The sequence below is a fragment of the Eurosta solidaginis genome, chromosome 1 (assembly GCF_040869045.1).
Source record: "Eurosta solidaginis isolate ZX-2024a chromosome 1, ASM4086904v1, whole genome shotgun sequence".
Taxonomy (NCBI): Eukaryota; Metazoa; Arthropoda; class Insecta; order Diptera; family Tephritidae; genus Eurosta; species Eurosta solidaginis.
The window spans coordinates 65,947,975-65,970,023 of NC_090319.1; the positions used below are offsets into that span (position 1 = coordinate 65,947,975).

A 22,049-nucleotide genomic window follows, 5' to 3' on the forward strand; every position below is an offset into this window, starting at 1 on the left:
CATTGCACTTAATTTTGCTTTGTTGCATGTGTCACAATTTGTTTTTGTTTTCACATCTTTTGTGTCCATACCTCGCACTAAACCTTTGTCGGCAATTTTCTTTAAACTTTCGAAGTTTATATGACCATATCGATTATGCCACTTTAAATTATTTAAATAAATTTTTGAACCTTGTACTTGCGCATTGAATATAAACAAATCATTTTGTAATCTAGCTCTAAGCAATGTTAACCCTATAGAATTTTTTACTTCCACAACATAGTTTTTGAATACCACTGTATGTTTATGCTGCAGAGCTTTGTTAACAGAATAAAAGTTCATTTTCAGTGAAGGCACAAACAATACATCACGTAGCTCTATTTCACATTCATTTGTTTTTATTTTGACCGTACCTATACCTTGTGAGTAAGTGAAATTATCTGCTGCTAACATAACTTTTTCTCGTTTTTCGATGAATGACACGAACATATTCTTGTCGCAACACATATGTGTCGTTGCACCACTGTCGACACACCAATTGTATTTACTTCGTTCATCCCCCACAGCAGCAGCATATACAGCGTAAGAAAGCTCGTTAATTTTAGAACTTTGTTTATCTTCACGATCATATTGTTGTTTGCCCTTTCTTTTGCATTGTGAAGCCGTATGGCCACGCATGCCACAACTAAAGCATTTACCCTTGAACTCATTTGACTTTACATAACTTTTTGCTTTTGTATTTATTTTATTACCATTATGCGCTGATTCTCTTACACTTGTATAAACAGCTTGCGCAGGAGCTTTTTGATCTGCTTGTTGTTCCCTTCTAGCACCCTCTTCTAACAGCTTTACTTTTAAAGTACTGAAACTCGGCAATTCATCACGAGTCTCGATAGCTACCACGAAGTTTTCGTACTCGGACGGCAAACTAGATAATAGTATTATGACTTTTAGCTCTTCGTTTAACTCGATGTTCACTTCGGCTAATTTATCTACGACTTCGACAAACGAATTTAGATAAGTTGACATGCTTTGACCAGCAGACATACTGCAACCAAGCAACTTTTTATAAAGCGAAACTTTTTGTAAAGGTCCCCTCGGCACATGAACATCACGAAGTCTCTTCCATGCTTCCACTGAAGTTTTACAAGCCTTAATATTGCTGAGTTGCGTCGGTTTTACGCATAAAATAATATTAGCTAGCGCTTTTTGATCATCTTGATCCCACTTTTCTGCATTTTCATCACTGCGCTTACAATCTTCATTAACGATGCGCCATTGGTCCATATTAACCAATATGCTGCGCATTTGCATGCACCACACATCATAGTTATTATCGCTCAGTTTTTCGATTTGCAAACTCGAATTCATTTTTAAAATTTTATTTTGTAAAACCCGATTAATTATTAAATTTTAAATAACTTCACACGCGATCTGGGACCATAACCTTTGTTGGTAGGAATTTGGAAGGGGATTTGTATACTTGCGTGAATGTCCGGTACAATAAAAGAAAAGCACTTCTTAGTTCAACGATTTAATGAGGACTAAAAGATAAAATTCATGTGTACATATAGTTAACTCATCAATATATGTAATATGTCTTATTCATTCTAATTATTAGAAATATGTTCTCAATAGGAAATATTGAACTTAAAACTCCAAGTTATTATTTCAACAGTCACGAAACCGAAAATTGTAAGTCCTTAAAGGAAAATAGATAGACCCACCATTAAGTATACCGAAATAATCAGGTTGAAGAGCTGAGTTGATTTAGCCATGTCCGTCTGTCCGTCTGTCTGTTTGTATGCAAACTAGTCCCTCAATTTTTGAGATATCTTGATAAAATTTGGTGAGCAGGTGTATTTGGGTGTCCGATTAGACATTTGTCGGAACCGACCGGATCGGACCACTATAGCATATATCCTCCATACAACCGATTTTTCAGAAAAAGAGGATTTTTGTAATATCTTACCCAATTTAACAGATTGAAGCTTCAAACTTCACCATATACTTTCGTATATTGCACATATTGTTGCCTGAAAAAATTTATGAGATCGGTCGTATATATAGTATATATCCCCCACAACCGATTGTTCAGATAAGGAACTTTTCGTAATTACTGCCCTATTTTAAGAGCTAGAGGCTTCAAGTTTCAGCGAATGCTTACGTATATAGCATATATTATTGTCTGAAAAAATCATAAAGATCGGTGGTATATATAGTATATATATGGTGGTATATATAGTATATATATAGTATATATATATATATTTTCGCAAATTTTAGCCCCATTTTAACAGCTAGAAGCTTCAAATTTCACCGAATATTTACTTATATAGCATATATTGTTGTCTGAAAAAATCATAGAGATCGGTTGTATATATAGTATATATCTCATACAACCGATTGTTCAGATAAGAAACTTTTCGCAATTTCTACCCCATTTTAACAGCTATAAGCTTCAAATTTCACCGATTGGTTACGTATATAGCATATATTGTTGTCTGAAAAAATCAGAGAGATCGGTTGTATATATAGTATATATCTCATACAACCGATTGTTCAGATAAGAAACTTTTCGCAATTTCTACCCCATTTTAACAGCTATAAGCTTCAAATTTCACCGATTGGTTACGTATAAAGCATATATTGTTGTCTGAAAAAATCAGAGAGATCGGTTGTATATATAGTATATATCTCATACAACCGATTGTTCAGATAAGAAACTTTTCGCAATTTCTACCCCATTTTAACAGCTATAAGCTTCAAATTTCACCAACTGCTTACGTGTATAGCATATATTGATGTCTGAAAAAATCATTGAGATCGGTGGTATACATAGTATATATCTCATACAACCGATTGTTCAGATAAGAAACTTTGCGCAATTTCTGCCCCGTTTTAACAGCTAGAAGCTTCAAATTTCACAAAATGCTTTCGTATATAGCATATATTGTTGTCTGAAAAAATCATAGAGATCGGTGGTATATATATTATATACTTCATATAAACTGTCATATTGACCCCTTTTTTACGGCTAGAAGCTTCAAGATTCATCAAATTTCATCAAATAGTTACGTTTACGTCATATATTTTTGAAATACGTGATTCGTAGCCATAGTTTTTACATGCAGACCACAAAAAACGTGAAGCTTTGCATCCTCACACAGATTACCTACCTATTTTTATACTTTCATGAAAATGAAATGGTATATTAATTTCGTCACGAAACCGAAAATTGTAAGTCCTTAAAGGAAAATAGATAGACCCACCATTAAGTATACCGAAATAATCAGGTTGAAGAGCTGAGTTGATTTAGCCATGTCCGTCTGTCCGTCTGTCCGTCTGTCCGTCTGTCTGTTTGTATGCAAACTAGTCCCTCAATTTTTGAGATATCTTGATAAAATTTGGTGAGCAGGTGTATTTGGGTGTCCGATTAGACATTTGTCGGAACCGACCGGATCGGACCACTATAGCATATATCCTCCATACAACCGATTTTTCAGAAAAAGAGGATTTTTGTAATATCTTACCCAATTTAACAGATTGAAGCTTCAAACTTCACCATATACTTTCGTATATTGCACATATTGTTGCCTGAAAAAATTTATGAGATCGGTCGTATATATAGTATATATCCCCCACAACCGGTTGTTCAGATAAGGAACTTTTCGTAATTACTGCCCTATTTTAAGAGCTAGAGGCTTCAAATTTCAGCGAATGCTTACGTATATAGCATATATTATTGTCTGAAAAAATCATAAAGATCGGTGGTATATATAGTATATATATGGTGGTATATATAGTATATATATATAGTATATATATATATATTTTCGCAAATTTTAGCCCCATTTTAACAGCTAGAAGCTTCAAATTTCACCGAATATTTACTTATATAGCATATATTGTTGTCTGAAAAAATCATAGAGATCGGTTGTATATATAGTATATATCTCATACAACCGATTGTTCAGATAAGAAACTTTTCGCAATTTCTACCCCATTTTAACAGCTATAAGCTTCAAATTTCACCGATTGGTTACGTATATAGCATATATTGTTGTCTGAAAAAATCAGAGAGATCGGTTGTATATATAGTATATATCTCATACAACCGATTGTTCAGATAAGAAACTTTTCGCAATTTCTACCCCATTTTAACAGCTATAAGCTTCAAATTTCACCAACTGCTTACGTGTATAGCATATATTGATGTCTGAAAAAATCATTGAGATCGGTGGTATACATAGTATATATCTCATACAACCGATTGTTCAGATAAGAAACTTTGCGCAATTTCTGCCCCGTTTTAACAGTTAGAAGCTTCAAATTTCACAAAATGCTTTCGTATATAGCATATATTGTTGTCTGAAAAAATCATAGAGATCGGTGGTATATATATTATATACTTCATATAAACTGTCATATTGACCCCTTTTTTACGGCTAGAAGCTTCAAGATTCATCAAATTTCATCAAATAGTTACGTTTACGTCATATATTTTTGAAATACGTGATTCGTAGCCATAGTTTTTACATGCAGACCACAAAAAACGTGAAGCTTTGCATCCTCACACAGATTACCTACCTATTTTTATACCTTTCATGAAAATGAAATGGTATATTAATTTCGTCACGAAACCGAAAATTGTAAGTCCTTGAAGGAAAATAGATAGACCCACCATTAAGTATACCGAAATAATCAGGTTGAAGAGCTGAGTTGATTTAGCCATGTCCGTCTGTCCGTCTGTCCGTCTGTCCGTCTGTCTGTTTGTATGCAAACTAGTCCCTCAATTTTTGAGATATCTTGATAAAATTTGGTGAGCAGGTGTATTTGGGTGTCCGATTAGACATTTGTCGGAACCGACCGGATCGGACCACTATAGCATATATCCTCCATACAACCGATTTTTCAGAAAAAGAGGATTTTTGTAATATCTTACCCAATTTAACAGATTGAAGCTTCAAACTTCACCATATACTTTCGTATATTGCACATATTGTTGCCTGAAAAAATTTATGAGATCGGTCGTATTTATTGTATATATCCCCCACAACCGATTGTTCAGATAAGGAACTTTTCGTAATTACTGCCCTATTTTAAGAGCTAGAGGCTTCAAATTTCAGCGAATGCTTACGTATATAGCATATATTATTGTCTGAAAAAATCATAAAGATCGGTGGTATATATAGTATATATATGGTGGTATATATAGTATATATATATAGTATATATATATATATTTTCGCAAATTTTAGCCCCATTTTAACAGCTAGAAGCTTCAAATTTCACCGAATATTTACTTATATAGCATGTATTGTTGTCTGAAAAAATCATAGAGATCGGTTGTATATATAGTATATATCTCATACAACCGATTGTTCAGATAAGAAACTTTTCGCAATTTCTACCCCATTTTAACAGCTATAAGCTTCAAATTTCACCGATTGGTTACGTATATAGCATATATTGTTGTCTGAAAAAATCAGAGAGATCGGTTGTATATATAGTATATATCTCATACAACCGATTGTTCAGATAAGAAACTTTTCGCAATTTCTACCCCATTTTAACAGCTATAAGCTTCAAATTTCACCAACTGCTTACGTGTATAGCATATATTGATGTCTGAAAAAATCATTGAGATCGGTGGTATACATAGTATATATCTCATACAACCGATTGTTCAGATAAGAAACTTTGCGCAATTTCTGCCCCGTTTTAACAGTTAGAAGCTTCAAATTTCACAAAATGCTTTCGTATATAGCATATATTGTTGTCTGAAAAAATCATAGAGATCGGTGGTATATATATTATATACTTCATATAAACTATCATATTGACCCCTTTTTTACGGCTAGAAGCTTCAAGATTCATCAAATTTCATTAAATAGTTACGTTTACGTCATATATTTTTGAAATACGTGATTCGTAGCCATAGTTTTTACATGCAGACCACAAAAAACGTGAAGCTTTGCATCCTCACACAGATTACCTACCTATTTTTATACCTTTCATGAAAATGAAATGGTATATTAATTTCGTCACGAAACCGAAAATTGTAAGTCCTTAAAGGAAAATAGATAGACCCACCATTAAGTATACCGAAATAATCAGGTTGAAGAGCTGAGTTGATTTAGCCATGTCCGTCTGTCCGTCTGTCCGTCTGTCTGTTTGTATGCAAACTAGTCCCTCAATTTTTGAGATATCTTGATAAAATTTGGTGAGCAGGTGTATTTGGGTGTCCGATTAGACATTTGTCGGAACCGACCGGATCGGACCACTATAGCATATATCCTCCATACAACCGATTTTTCAGAAAAAGAGGATTTTTGTAATATCTTACCCAATTTAACAGATTGAAGCTTCAAACTTCACCATATACTTTCGTATATTGCACATATTGTTGCCTGAAAAAATTTATGAGATCGGTCGTATATATAGTATATATCCCCCACAACCGATTGTTCAGATAAGGAACTTTTCGTAATTACTGCCCTATTTTAAGGGCTAGAGGCTTCAAATTTCAGCGAATGCTTACGTATATAGCATATATTATTGTCTGAAAAAATCATAAAGATCGGTGGTATATATAGTATATATATGGTGGTATATATAGTATATATATATAATATATATATATATATATTTTCGCAAATTTTAGCCCCATTTTAACAGATTGAAGCTTCAAACTTCACCATATACTTTCGTATATTGCACATACTGTTGCCTGAAAAAATTTATGAGATCGGTCGTATTTATAGTATATATCCCCCACAACCGATTGTTCAGATAAGGAACTTTTCGTAATTACTGCCCTATTTTAAGAGCTAGAAGCTTCAAATTTCAGCGAATGGTTACGTATATAGCATATATTATTGTCTGAAAAAATCATAAAGATCGGTGGTATATATAGTATATATATGGTGGTATATATAGTATATATATATAGTATATATATATATATTTTCGCAAATTTTAGCCCCATTTTAACAGCTAGAAGCTTCAAATTTCACCGAATATTTACTTATATAGCATATATTGTTGTCTGAAAAAATCATAGAGATCGGTTGTATATATAGTATATATCTCATACAACCGATTGTTCAGATAAGAAACTTTTCGCAATTTCTACCCCATTTTAACAGCTATAAGCTTCAAATTTCACCGATTGGTTACGTATATAGCATATATTGTTGTCTGAAAAAATCAGAGAGATCGGTTGTATATATAGTATATATCTCATACAACCGATTGTTCAGATAAGAAACTTTTCGCAATTTCTACCCCATTTTAACAGCTATAAGCTTCAAATTTCACCAACTGCTTACGTGTATAGCATATATTGATGTCTGAAAAAATCATTGAGATCGGTGGTATACATAGTATATATCTCATACAAGCGATTGTTCAGATAAGAAACTTTGCGCAATTTCTGCCCCGTTTTAACAGTTAGAAGCTTCAAATTTCACAAAATGCTTTCGTATATAGCATATATTGTTGTCTGAAAAAATCATAGAGATCGGTGGTATATATATTATATACTTCATATAAAATGTCATATTGACCCCTTTTTTAGGGCTAGAAGCTTCAAGATTCATCAAATTTCATCAAATAGCTACGTTTACGTCATATATTTTTGAAATACGTGATTCGTAGCCATAGTTTTTACATGCAGACCACAAAAAACGTGAAGCTTTGCATCCTCACACAGATTACCTGCCTATTTTTTATTTTATATTTATCTTAAAAATCGTTTAGATATGTTCAAATTTCACCAAATGCTTACGTGTATAGCATATATTGTTGTCTGAGAAAATCATAGATACCGGTGGTATATATAGTATATATCCCATACAACCGATTGTTCAGATAAGAAACCTTGCGCAATTTCTTCCCCATTTTAACAGTTATAAGCTTCAAATTTCACCGATTGCTTACGTATATAGTATGTATTGTTGTGTCAAAAAATCATAGAGATCGGTGATATATATAATATATATATGATGGTATATATAGTATATATATATAGTATATATATATAGTATATATATATAGTATATATATATTTTTTTACGATTTCGGCCCCATTTTAACAGCTAGAAGCTTCAAATTTCACCAACTGCTTACGTGTATAGCATATATTGATGTCTGAAAAAATCATTGAGATCGGTGGTATACATAGTATATATCTCATACAACCGATTGTTCAGATAAGAAACTTTGCGCAATTTCTGCCCCGTTTTAACAGTTAGAAGCTTCAAATTTCACAAAATGCTTTCGTATATAGCATATATTGTTGTCTGAAAAAATCATAGAGATCGGCGGTATATATATTATATACTTCATATAAAATGTCATTTTGACCCCTTTTTTACGGATAGAATCTTCAAAATTCATCAAATTTCATCAAATAGTTACGTTTACGTCATATATTTTTGAAATACGTGATTCGTAGCCATAGTTTTTACATGCAGACCACAAAAAACCTGAAACTTTGCATCCTCACACGAAGTACCTACCTGTTTTTATACTCAGTTGAGCAGAGCTCACAGAGTATATTAAGTTTGATTGGATAACGGTTGGTTGTACATATATAAAGGAATCGAGATAGATATAGACTTCCATATATCAAAACGGACCGTCCGTCCGTTAACACGATAACTTGAGTAAATTTTGAGGTATCTTGATGAAATTTGGTATGTAGGTTCCTGAGCACTCATCTCAGATCGCTATTTAAAATGAACGATATCGGACTATAACCACGCCCACTTTTTCGATATCGAAAATTTCGAAAAACCGAAAAAGTGCGATAATTCATTACAAAATACAGATAAAGCGACGAAACTTGGTGGATGGGTTGACGTTATGACGCAGAATAGAAAACTAGTAAGATTTTGGACAATGGGCGTGGCACCGCCCACTTTTACAAGAAGGTAATTTAAAAGTTTTGCAAGCTGTAATTTGGCAGTCGTTGAAGATATCATGATGGAATTTGGCAGGAACGTTACTACTATTACTATATATTTGCTAAATAAAAATTAGCAAAATTGGATTAAGAACACGCCCACTTTTAAAAAAAAAATTTTTTTTAATTCAAATTTTAACAAAAAATTTAATATCTTTACTGTATATAAGTAAATTAAGTCAAAATTCAACTCCAGTAATGATATGATGCAACAAAATACAAAAATAAAAGAAAATTTCAAAATGGGCGTGGCTCCGCCCATTTTCATTTAGTTTGTCTAGAATACTTTTATTGCCATAATTCGAACAAAAATTTACCAATCCTTCTCAAATTTGGTAGGAGCATAGATTCTATGACGTTAACTGTTCTCTATGAAAATGGGCGAAATCGGTGGAAGCCACACCCAGTTTTTATACACAGTCCACCGTCTGTCCTTCCGCTCGGCCGTTAACATAATAACTTGAGCAAAATCCGATATATCTTTACTAAACTAAGCCCACTTACTTATATGAACTCCCTTTATCTTGGTATAAAAAATTGCCGAAATCCGACCATAACCACGCCCACTTTATCGATATCGAAAATTACGAAAAATTAAAAAAATGCCATAATTCTATACCAAATACGAAAAAAGGGATGAAACATGGTAACTGGATTGGTTTATTGACGCAAAATATAACTTTGGAAAAAACTTTGTAAAATGGGTGTGACACCTACCATATTAAGTAGAAGAAAATGAAAAAGTTCTACAAGGCGAAATCAACAGCCCTTGGAATCTTGGCAGGATACTGTTAGTGGTATTGCATATATAAATAAATTTGCAGTACCCGACAGATGATTTTCTGGATCACCTGGTCCACATTTTGGTCGATACCGCGAGAACGCCTTCACATATACATCTAAGGGCCACTCGCTTTTAAAACCCTCATTAATACCTTTAATTTGATATCCATATCGTACAAACACATACTAAAGTCACCCCTGTCCCACCCTAATGGCGATATCTCGAAAAGGCGTCCACCTATAGACCTAATGCCCACTCCCTCTTAAAATGCTCAGTAACACCTTTCGTTTGATACCCATATCGTACAAACATTCTAGAGTCACCCCGGGCCCACCCTAATGGCGATATCTCGAAAAGACGTCCACCTATAGACCTAATGCCTACTCCCTCTTAAAATGCTCAGTAACACCTTTCGTTTGATACCCATATCGTACAAACATTCTAGAGTCACACCTGGCCCACCCTAATGGCGATATCGCGAAAAGGCGTCCACCTATAGACCTAATTCGCACTCCCTCTTAAAATGCTGAGTAACACCTTTCGTTTGATACCCATATCGTACAAACATTATAGAGTCACCCTTGGTCCACCTTTATGGCGATATCTCCCTTTTAAAACACTCATTACCACCTTTCATTTGATACCCATATCGTACAAACACATTCTAGAGTCACCCTGGCCCACCCTAATGGCGATGTCTCGAAAAGGCGTCCACCTATAGACCTAATGCCCACTCCCTCTTAAAATGCTCAGTAACACCTTTCGTTTGATACCCATATCGTACAAACATTCTAGAGTCACCCCTGGCCCACCCTAATGGCGATATCTCGAAAGGGCGTCCACCTATAGACCTAATGACCACTCCCTCTTAAAATGCTCAGTAACACCTTTCATTTGATACCCATATCGTACAAACTCATTCTAGAGTCACCCTTGGGCCACCCTAATGGCGATATCTCGAAAAGGCGTCCACCTATAGACCTAATGCCCACTCCCGTTTAAAATGCTCAGTAACACCTTTCGTTTGATACCCATATCGTACAAACATTCTAGAGTCACCCCTGGCCCACCCTAATGGCGATATCTCGAAAGGGCGTCCACCTATAGACCTAGTGCCCACTCCCTCTTAAAATGCTCAGGAATACCTTTCGTTTGATGCCCATATCGTACAAACACATTCTAGAGTCACCCCTGGCCCACCCTAATGACGATATCTCGAAACGGCGTCCATCTATAGACCTCATGCCCACTCCCTCTTAAAATGCTCAGTAACACCTTTCGTTTGATACCCATATCGTACAAACATTCTAGAGTCACCCTTGGTCCACCTTTATGGCGATATCTCGAAAAGGCGTTCACCTATAGAACTAAGGATTACTCCCTTTTAAAATACTTATTGCCATCTTTCATTTGATACCCATATCATACAAACACATTCTAGAGTCACCCCTGGCCCACCCTAAAGGCGTCCACCTATAGACCTAATGCCCACTCCCTCTTAAAATGCTCAGTAACACTTCGTTTGATACCCATATCGTACAAACATTCTAGAGTCACCCCAGGCCCACCCTAATGGCGATATCTCGAAAAGGCGTCCACCTATATTCCTAATTCCCACTCCCTCTTAAAATGCTCAGTAACACCTTTCGTTTGATACCCATATCGTACAAACATTCTAGAGTCACCCTTGGTCCACCTTTATGGCGATATCTCGAAAAGGCGTCCACCTATAGACCTAATGCCCACTCCCTCTTAAAATGCTCAGTAACACCTTTCGTTTGATACCCATATCGTACAAACATTCTAGAGTCACCCCTGGCCCACCCTAATGGCGATATCTCGAGAGGGCGTCCTCCTATAGACCTAGTGCCCACTCCCTCTTAAAATGCTCAGTAACACCTTTCGTTTGATGCCCATATCGTACAAACACATTCTAGAGTCACCCCTGGCCCACCCTAATGACGATATCTCGAAAAGGCGTCCACTTATAGACCTCATGCCCACTCCCTCTTAAAATGCTCAGTAACACCTTTCGATTGATACCCATATCGTACAAACATTCTAGAGTCACCCTTGGTCCACCTTTATGGCGATATCTCGAAAAGGCGTCCACCTATAGAACTAAGGATTACTCCCTTTTAAAATACTCATTACCATCTTTCATTTGATACCCATATCATACAAACACATTCTAGAGTCACCCCTGGCCCACCCTAATGGCGACATTTCGAAAAGGCGTCCACCTATAGACCTAATGCCCACTCCCTCTTAAAATGCTCAGTAACACTTTTCGTTTGATACCCATATTGTACAAACGCATTTTAGAGTCACCCCTGGCCCACCCTAATGGCGATATCTCGAAAAGACGTCCACCTATAGACCTAATGCCCACTCCCTCTTAAAATGCTCAGTAACACCTTTCATTTGATTCCCATATCGTACAAACACATTTTAGAGACACCCCTGGTCCACCTTTATGGCGATATTTCGAAACGGCGTGCACCTATGGAACTAAGGATCACTCCTTTTCAAAATACTCATTAACAGCTTTCATTTGATACCCATATCGTACAAACATATTCTAGAGTCACCCCTGGTCCACCTTTATGGCGATTTCTCGAAAAGGCGTTCACCTATAGAACTAAAGCCCATTCCCTTTTAAAATACTCATTACCACCTTTCATTTGATACCCATATCGTACAAACACATTCTAGAGTCACCCCTGGTCCACCTTAATGGGGACATCTCGAAAAGGCGTCCACCGATAGACCTAAGGCCCACTCCCTCTTAAAATGCTCAGTAACACCTTTCATTTGATACCCATATCGTACAAACAAATTCTAGAGTCAGCCCTGGTCCACCTTTATGGCGATATCCCTAAATGGCGTCCATCCATAGAACTATGGCCTACTCTCTCTTAAAATACTCTTTAATACCTTTCATTTGATACACATGTCATACAACCACATTCCAGGGTTACCCCAGGTTCATTTTCCTTATTTGGTCTCCATAGCTCTCAACTGAGTATGTAATGTTCGGTTGCACCCGAACTTAGTCTTCCTTACTTGTTTATTTTATATTTATCTTAAAAATCGTTAAGGTATGTAGATCTGTTCACTATATATTTCTTATCTTATACATCCGATTATTCGGAGATTACGAACAGGATAAGATTATTGTTCAGCCCCATTCATGAAAGGTATGAAGTCTTCGGCACAGCCGAAGACAGTCCCGTTCTTACTAGTTTTTGTTTATTTTTGAGTTTAAACATTTTAGTACTAATTAGATTTTTCTTATTTGAAGTTATTCAAAAATTTTTAAGTTAACACGAAAACTCAATTAAGAATTATTTTAAAAATTAAAGTAAAGAGTACAAAGTAGTTAACACTATAATGGATATGGAAGAATTCTGTCTTTTTCTTCATAACACGAAGAAGATCATAGAGGCAATCATAAAAGCAATGAAGTCATCACCGATCATACTGAATGCAGAACTCAAACATGTTGAGCAGTAAGTTTGTTTAACAAGAATGATTTACATGAAAATTTCACTTTGAAAATTTTATGATTCCTGTGAATCAAAAAAAAAAAAAATATATATATATATATATTGTTGCGATGTGTAATTTATGACTTTCGCGGTTTGTTTTCTTTTTTTTGGCACGCTCTCAAAAGTTTGTCTTTACCACTGCCTATCAATGAGCAAAAAATAACAATATTTATCGGTGAGATAATGTTTTGAAAAATAACATTTTGACTAACAACAAACAACTTGTCAACATGTACATCGCACTCATACATCTATGTATTTACGTACATACATATCTACATATTTTTAACTAAATCAGAAACGAACGGATGTTTTTGCACATATGTATGTACATAGCGCACACCTAGATCAATAGAGAGATAACTTAAAAACCTAAAATTTTGAAGTTAAGCATACCTCTCGGTTTCTCGATTCAATACCTACGGAACTAATCAGCCTGAAAAGGCATTGTAAAAAATAAAAATAGCATTGGCACATACCCTTTTTCGCCTTTTCTGATGTTTTAAATTTTTTGGGTGGATCGCTGTTTGAATGTATGTAGGTGTGCGATATAAACACTTTGGCTGATATACTTAAGCACATCAGTAAATATTTACCAAACAATTTTCTAAACTTGATGTACGTCATAAATACATACGTATGTATTCATGTGAGTATATATATATGAATTTTTTACTGGCCAGATTTATGCATAAGTACATATGTACGTACAAACGTGAACACTAAAATAGCAGCAAAACTAATCAACAAATTTTCTCTTTTTAATAAAAAAACTTTAAAGAATTGTATCACTAAAAAGTGCGAAAAGTTTTTGAGTATATCGAAAAATTAAATCTTAGGAAACTCGAATCTTAGTTAGAAAAAATTTAAACCCTTTGTATGGAAATAAATTTAAAGCACCACCAATTTAGTGACACTTAAAACTTTTACTTTGGTTGATCAAAATGAAGTCGACTGCAAAACTGCATACTCAAAAAGTTTCGTAAATTTCTAACTCAAAATTTTAAAATATTTATGGATATACCGGGTTCGATAGCTATAGGCCGATAAAAACAAAAGCAATTGTTATTTATGGAGATTTTTAAAGAATTTCGAAGAATTTTCGAACTTTATTGGAAACGTATTCGGAATTTGTAAACATAGCTTTTATTATACAATTATTCAATTTAGTTTCTTAAGTTGATTTTAATTAACAAAAACAAAAAAAGAGGTGAAAAGAACTAATACAATCTGCTGATATTTTTTGGTATTCGCAGGTGTGTTTGTTTGTAGTACTTGTGTCTAAATTTTTACCTCTGAAAACTCGAAAGCTACATCAAAAGCAAATACAAAAAACTTTTTCAAATATTTTATTCTTTAAATAATTTTCATAAAATAATGAAAAAGCCCAAAGGAATTTTACAATAAAAACTGTGTTAAACAATTTAGAAAAGAAATTCAAAACGAAAATTCGATGTTTTTTAAATCAGAGAGTTAATGAAGTAATTAGTCAGGTTTTCTACATTAGAGCGTTTATTAATCTCTCGTGCAAACTAAAAAATGTTAGTTACTTAATTGTAAAAATTTATTCAGCTTTGCTTAGCTCGGATAAGGATTTTATTTGGAATGTAACGAACGACAAAAATATTTAATTATTTAATATGCAAAATTTGACTTCTGCAGCATTTGCAGCAAAAGATATAAAAGGTTTTAGATAAATAAGCACATGTTTGGTTAGGCGCAATATTTAGGAATAATAACAAGAGCATAAGCTCTTAGTAGGAAAACAATTTGGGTTTCTTTCAAAAATGTATGTACATATGTGTATGTATATATGTATGGTGTTCGAAAGTAAAAGCGTCATCACTTTTCAAAAACTAGACGACTAACAAAGAAAGCAAAAAAGTCAACAACTTGTTTTTAACACTAAATTTCAGAGTTTTTCATAATTTCTTCGAAAAACCCCGTTCTAGGAATTTTAGTTGAAAAAAAAAAACACCTAAAGTATATTGAATTTCTTTTAGAGAAATAACGACTGGGAATTGGCCAAAATAATTTTTTTTCAGTGATCCATCCATAAGCAACAAGTGATTTGGTTTTTTTTTTTTTTTCGATCCACAAAATGGTTGAACCTTTGGTAAAACAGAACAGTTTTCAGCCCTATAACAAGCCTACTTTTTCTAAATTTAATCACAATATATCGGCGTTAAATGGGTTTGATGGTGAATGAGGACAAAACGAAGTACCTGCTGTCATCGAGCAAAGAGTCAGCGCATATCCGCCTTGGCAACCACGCTACTGTTGGCAGCCATAATTTCGAAATAGTAAAAGACTTCGTTTATTTGGGAAACAGCATCAACACCAGCAACATCAGCTCTGAAATACAGCGAAGAATCACTCTTGCCAATAAATGCTACTTTGAACTAGGTAGGCAATTGAAAAGTATAGTTCTCTCTTGGCAAACGAAAATCATACTCTACAAGTCACTTATCGTACCCGTCCTGCTATACGGGGCAGAAGTGTGGACCATGACAACAGCAGATAAAGCGGCTCTGGGAGTTTTCGAGAGAAAAGTTCTTCGAAAGATGGCGAAGTACCGAAGAAGATTTAACGACGAGCTTTATGCACACATCAACATAGTCCAGCAAATTAAAACGCAGCGGCTGTGCTGGCTAGGCCATGTTATGCGTATGAAAGATGGCGCTCCGGCCAAGAAAGTGTTTCTATCGGAACCCGCCTATTGAAGCAGAGGTAGAGGGCGGCCCCCACTTCGTTGGAAGGACCAGGTGGAAAACGATTTAAACTCCTTGGTGTGACCAATTGGCGCCGGTTGGCATAGAGAAGGAGCCACTGGCGCGCCTTTTTGGACGGCCATAACCGTTTAAACGGTTAAGCGCCAATTAAGTAAGTATATCGGCGTGTCATACAAACACTAACACTTTAAAATTTTTTTGCATAGGACATTTTTTCTAAAAAAAATGTTAAATGTTAATTTTCGTATCGTACGTCGATATACATTTTTTGTTTGCATTCAAACTCACCTAGAACGGCATCCATCATCCATAATATTCACTTGACCCTCATCGATGGTGGGTAGATCGGTAGAAAAACGATTAGTTGGACGTAAAACTTTCATAGTACGACTCGATAATTTCCAAACTAAACGTTGCTTATACGGTTGCTTATTTTGACCATTGTAATGAGATAAAATGTCAGCAACAATGGTAAAGCCACAACTGAATACACGATCGGGAATCTAACGAAACAAAGAAACGTATTTAGTAACAATTCCATTGTCCTCCAATCTCACTAAATAACTTACCCGCAAATATTGTTGCAAAAAGAGTATATACTCGAACACGGGTTTCAATTCAGGTCGTTCACGTTTGTATGATGCCTTAATATGGAAATCCATATGTAGGCAAATCAATATTAATGCCAAAGTGGATGGTGTTACAACAGTTGTTTTTACATCACATAGCAAATTTTCCAAACGATTTTCTAAATCTTCCAATTTGATCATACGCAAAAAGAATTCATAGAATTCGTCGCACACCTCCTTGGCTAAATTGCGGAAGAGAGCATAGAAGACGCGCAAAATGTTAACGGCTGTGACTGGTTTGGTACCCATTTGGACACCCAATTTATTGGCAATAACACCAGCCATACGCTCCAAATCACCGGCTGTGCAACCGCACTGAAGGAAGAAAAATAAAAGTTTAGCTTAGTAAAGTAAGTTAATTTGGGCTACAGTTTAATGTACGAATAGTTTTCATATATTATACAAAGTTGATATAAACAAATATAAAGAATTTATGTTTTCAATTCAATTCTATATTACTACACAAACTACTTATTCTTTCTATAATTCATATGAAACTCTCTTCGTGCTACTTAATTCGCTTTGACTTACCTGTGAAATAGTTACTAACTCCTCCGCAGGTATTGGTTTTAATCCCAACTGCTTGATAGCCAAATGAAATGAAGCAACACTCATGCAGGCCATATGCTTCGGCTTCACAGCCATATGATCCAGAAAGCGATCGACAAAGCTCATTGCTGAAAATAATACATCGGAGGGCAGCTCATACCACATTTTAAGGCAACGTAAAACATACGCGGAGCCATCACGTCCACCGGCTGTCACTTCACGCTGCAAGGAGTAAAAGGAAAAAAGGAAAAAAATTAGAAAATTGTGGGATAAGTTTTCCTAATCGATATACCCATAAGTTTCTTTGGCTAGATCGATAATGCTTAGTAAGTATTTAGGTCATATAGATCGAGTTCTAAGCTGTTTTAGAAAAGTGAATAGAGTCAACCATCCTCCTTCTACAGGGAGGATCATTTGGGGTATTCTGGGAACATTTCGGCGTAATTTCTAGATTATTGGGATTATCGGAACTATGTAGGAATAATTTCGGGAGAGTCTCTATATAATTTCGGGACATTTTCGAAATTGATTTAGTAATCTTTTCTAGCTTATTTCGAAGCTACATTTGGATCATATTGGATCGTGGATCGTTTCAGGACGATATACGAATATTTTAAAGGCTAGAGATAAATTCGGGACTTTCTTTATTCTGAGACTATTTTAGGATAATTTCTGAATCATTTTGGGTTATTTCGGAAACATTTCTTATTTTAGATTTATTTCTGGATAATTTCAGGCAGTACTGTTCATTTCAAAAGTATTTCGTAATTTTTTTAGGGCCGATTTAGGATATACATATTTTGAAACTACCTCGGGGTTACCGGAACTATGTCGGAATAATTTCGGAACTGTCTCCGTACAATTTCCAAAGTGTTTTCAGAATCGTTTTAGCTTATTTAGGGATTTTTTGGGACTATCTCCGGATAATTTGAGTGCTTTTTGAGGATAACATCACGACTTTCTAACGATCAGTTAGAGACTATTTCACGATAATTTCGAAATGGCTACTTCGGAATCATTTCCGTAGTATTTGGAGGTTATTTGCAGAATTATTTCGGTATAATTGCACGACTGAGTCTGCTTCGTTTCGAATATATTTCAAAACCATGTGGATGATTCCGTAACTAATTCGTGATCATTTTTGAATTTGTTCTGGGAAAATTTCGGAGCCCTTTTATTTTTTTGTTCGGGTTTATTTCAGCAATATTTCGGTGTCCTTTTGAGATTGTTATGAGAAACATTTCAGGACAAATTCAGGAATTTTCTCAGGAATAGCGAAACTGTTTTCAAAACAGTTTCTATGCTATTTCGGGATCTTTACGGTTTCATCTTTGGTTAATTTCGGTACTGTCGCAAGATTTTCGAGATAATTTCAGGACTATTTCGGGATTGTTTTTGAATTCAGTCTCAAGCCATCTGGGTAATGTTTTCAGAATCTCCGTATAATTGTTTTCCGAATCAATACGGTATAGTTCGGGACTAACTCCGAGTCATGTTGGCTTTAGTTTTAAACCTTTTGCAGTTTTACTTTGGGTTTGATTTCGTAGTTAAAAAAAAGCATAACGGATTTGCCGTATTTTTGAAAAGTACTTTTTTTAAACATTCAAAGAGTATCGGAAAAAGGGTGGTTTAGAAATAAAGTGATTATTTCAAACGACCAACCAAATACTTATTCTACCATCGCAATAAACTTACCTTGGATTCTCTCGGCAACAGCAATACAGTATGATATTTATCCTGCAATACATTATACTCATTCAACATGCGATACAATTCGTCCGACGATAAGCAAATCAACTCATCCTCTCTCGACTTGGTTTCAGTGGTGCTGCTGGCATCGGTATTATTATTGTTGTTGTTAATGTTTTTGTTTTTATTCATCTTAGCGTTCATATTCAATGGCTGGTTCATCATGCTAGCAGGTGTTTGTTGTTGTTTTAATTGTTGTTGCTCTAGCTCATATTTTTGATAATCCAAGCCAGCAGCACCCGGTGTTCCATACCGGCCCTCGTCAGACATATTCCACTCATCCACATCTAAATCCTCATCCAAAGCATGCATTGCTGCATTAACGCTTTCATTCGCTTCAACTGCTGCTGCCGCTGACACTGTAGCCGTCAACGCTACCGCACCACCACCGCCATCAACATCACCATTCATCATGCCATGCGATGGTAATCCCGATTCGGTAGCTCAAGCTGACAACTCTTCGTAATGACATTGTTGTTGTTGTTGATGATATTGAGATGAATTATGCAAATGATATTCTGCTTCTTCTTCATCCTCTCGCAAGAGATTAACATTATTAATATTAATGTTATCCATATTATTGTTGTTGATGGAGCGGCGGTGATGATGAATATTAATGTTGGTGATATTGTTAGTGGCGGGCATCAATCCAGTTGTTGGCGAAACCGACGACGACATCGATGACCGCTGCTGCATCAACTGCTGCTGCACGTCAAAACCGTTAACAAACTTGCCGTTGCTGCACTCACTAGCCAAAATCAAATTGTTGTTATTGTTGATGGCGTTGGAGTTGATGTTAGCGTTGTGATTTCCGACAAATTGGCAATACAACTGTTGTTGTTGCAATTGTTGTTGTTGGTATTGGTGGTATTGCTCTTCTTGTTGTAGAGTATTTGACGACTAATTGGCGGCAGCAGAGTAGCGTACAGGGACAGACATTGTGAGGGCTGGCCTAGTAGCTAAAGTTTTTATGATAGAGATCGAAATTTTAAGTTAGAAACAAATTTCTTTTCCTTTTTTACGCTTTACTTTCTACTTTATGTAAAATTACAAGACTCAATAGTTTTTTTTACGTATCCTTCGTTTTTTATTTTAACAGTTTTTTGGTAATAGGCCAATGAAAAAATTTGTTTGATTTTATTTTCAGCCAAATTAGGAGAATTTGTTATGATTTCTTTTTTTAATTTTTAAGCTTACGCTACCTTTTCTACGGCAGGTTTATTCAAAGATATCAGCGAGAATCACCACAAAAGCGATTTCCCGTTTTTTATGAGTGGGTTTTCTCAATATGTAGCTTAAAAATGTACACTCCCAATTTTCTACAACAAAACAAGTTGTAAAAAACTAAAAAAATCTAAATTCTCCAGAATAAAATTAGGAAACTGAATTGTATAACAAAACCACGTTTAATCTGTCGCTCTTTTCTCTCTCTATACTATGCTTCCCCGGATTTCGAGCCTCAGTAGGAATGTGATGATTGTTAAGTTGTACAGTGATTATACACAATTCAGTTATTCTTATACACCGAAAATAAAATTTGAATTTTGCTTGCTGCTTGTGTCGTACACTGCTATGATAGTGATAACTCTGAGAGCAGTACACCACTCTAACGTTCAAAGGACCTTCGTACAATTCCTTTTCCCCGAGATAAGAGGAAAATAGTCAATTTGCAAGCAACAAACAAATCAAAACCCTCAAATGGTTTTTAATAAAAAATATGTATGTCCCTTTAAAATGGTAAAGCAAGACAAAAGCACAGTAATGGTTTTATTATGTAAGCTTCAGAGCTATTCACGATAATAAACACTTGTGCTTTGCAATATTTTTGTTTCTATTTAGTTTTCTTTTGCGTTTCAAACACAATGTGCTCGAATATTTATACAAATTCTATATGAAATTATAGATCAATTTGATAATTCCTCTCTCTCTTGTTTATGATTTTTACGCGTTTTCGTTTTTATGATCGATTTATGTATCCTTTAATTGTTTAAAAAACTTACAATCTGTAAAGGTGAAATGATATTAGGAAAATAATGTGATTAATATGCGAAAAATATTACAATACAGAGAATTATTTTAAAAAGCTGGAAACAAGTTTTATTTTATTTACATAAAAGTGATCTAAATAACATACAATTTAAGACAAAATTAGTTTCTTGTTTTAAATTTTTTTTATTATTTTAGTGATAGTTCTATTTATGTTCAAAAGTATTTTCATTTCAAGACTTTTATATATATGGAAATTAAAAAAAATTTTTTATTATATCGTTAGCTTAATGTGAAAATGTGCTAAGTCAACTTTTACGAATTTTACAAGAGACGAAAAAAAATGATTAACTTTTGAAATAACCTTCTTTTTTCAAAACTGTGAATGAGGATACCTTAATTACAATGCTGAGTGTAGAAGCTTTGAAAAAGATAAATAAAAATCATGTATGCCAACCTAGCAGCTATTTTATGACTTAGCACAATTTCCGCACTCATAACAAATTATTTCTCCTGACTTAGCACTTTTTACTCAATATGTTTTCCCATCACTCTTCACCTTTAATGATTGAAATAAAACACTAAAACTATATATTTCACAAAAACTACTATTTATTTCTCAAACTGTTTCTAATGGTTCTTATCTACAAACTAAATACTAAATTTCTTAATCGTTGTCAAGAGAATAAAGACTTGAGTGTAATTTTTAACTCCAAACTTTCTTTTTCTAGCACCATTGACTTCGTTGTTTCAAAATTTGTTGGAATGGTTGGGTTCAGTAGACGTAACACCAGTGACTTTAAGGACCCTATGACGTTGAAGGCACTTTATATATCTATGGCAAGAAGTCGTCTTGAATATTGCTCAATAATATGGAATCCTTTCTATGAATCTAACTCCTATAAAATTGAGAGAGTTCAAATTTTTTTTACAAAAATTGCTTTACGTATGCTTGACTGGCCAGACGGCCTCCCATCATATACCAGCAGGTGCAAATTGCTTGGTCTTCAGGCTTTGCATGACAGAAAAACTTGAATCTCACTCATGCTTGCCTATAATGTAATAAACTTTAGCACGAATTGTTCTTATTTATCTCATTTGTTCATTCCATATATTCCA

General features: G+C 34.8%; 1 pseudogene; it reads right to left on the minus strand.

The window, feature by feature from the left end:
• The window catches only part of LOC137233951 (cyclin G-like), a 185,491-nt pseudogene that overhangs the window by 16,210 nt on the left and 147,232 nt on the right, over positions 1–22,049 (minus strand).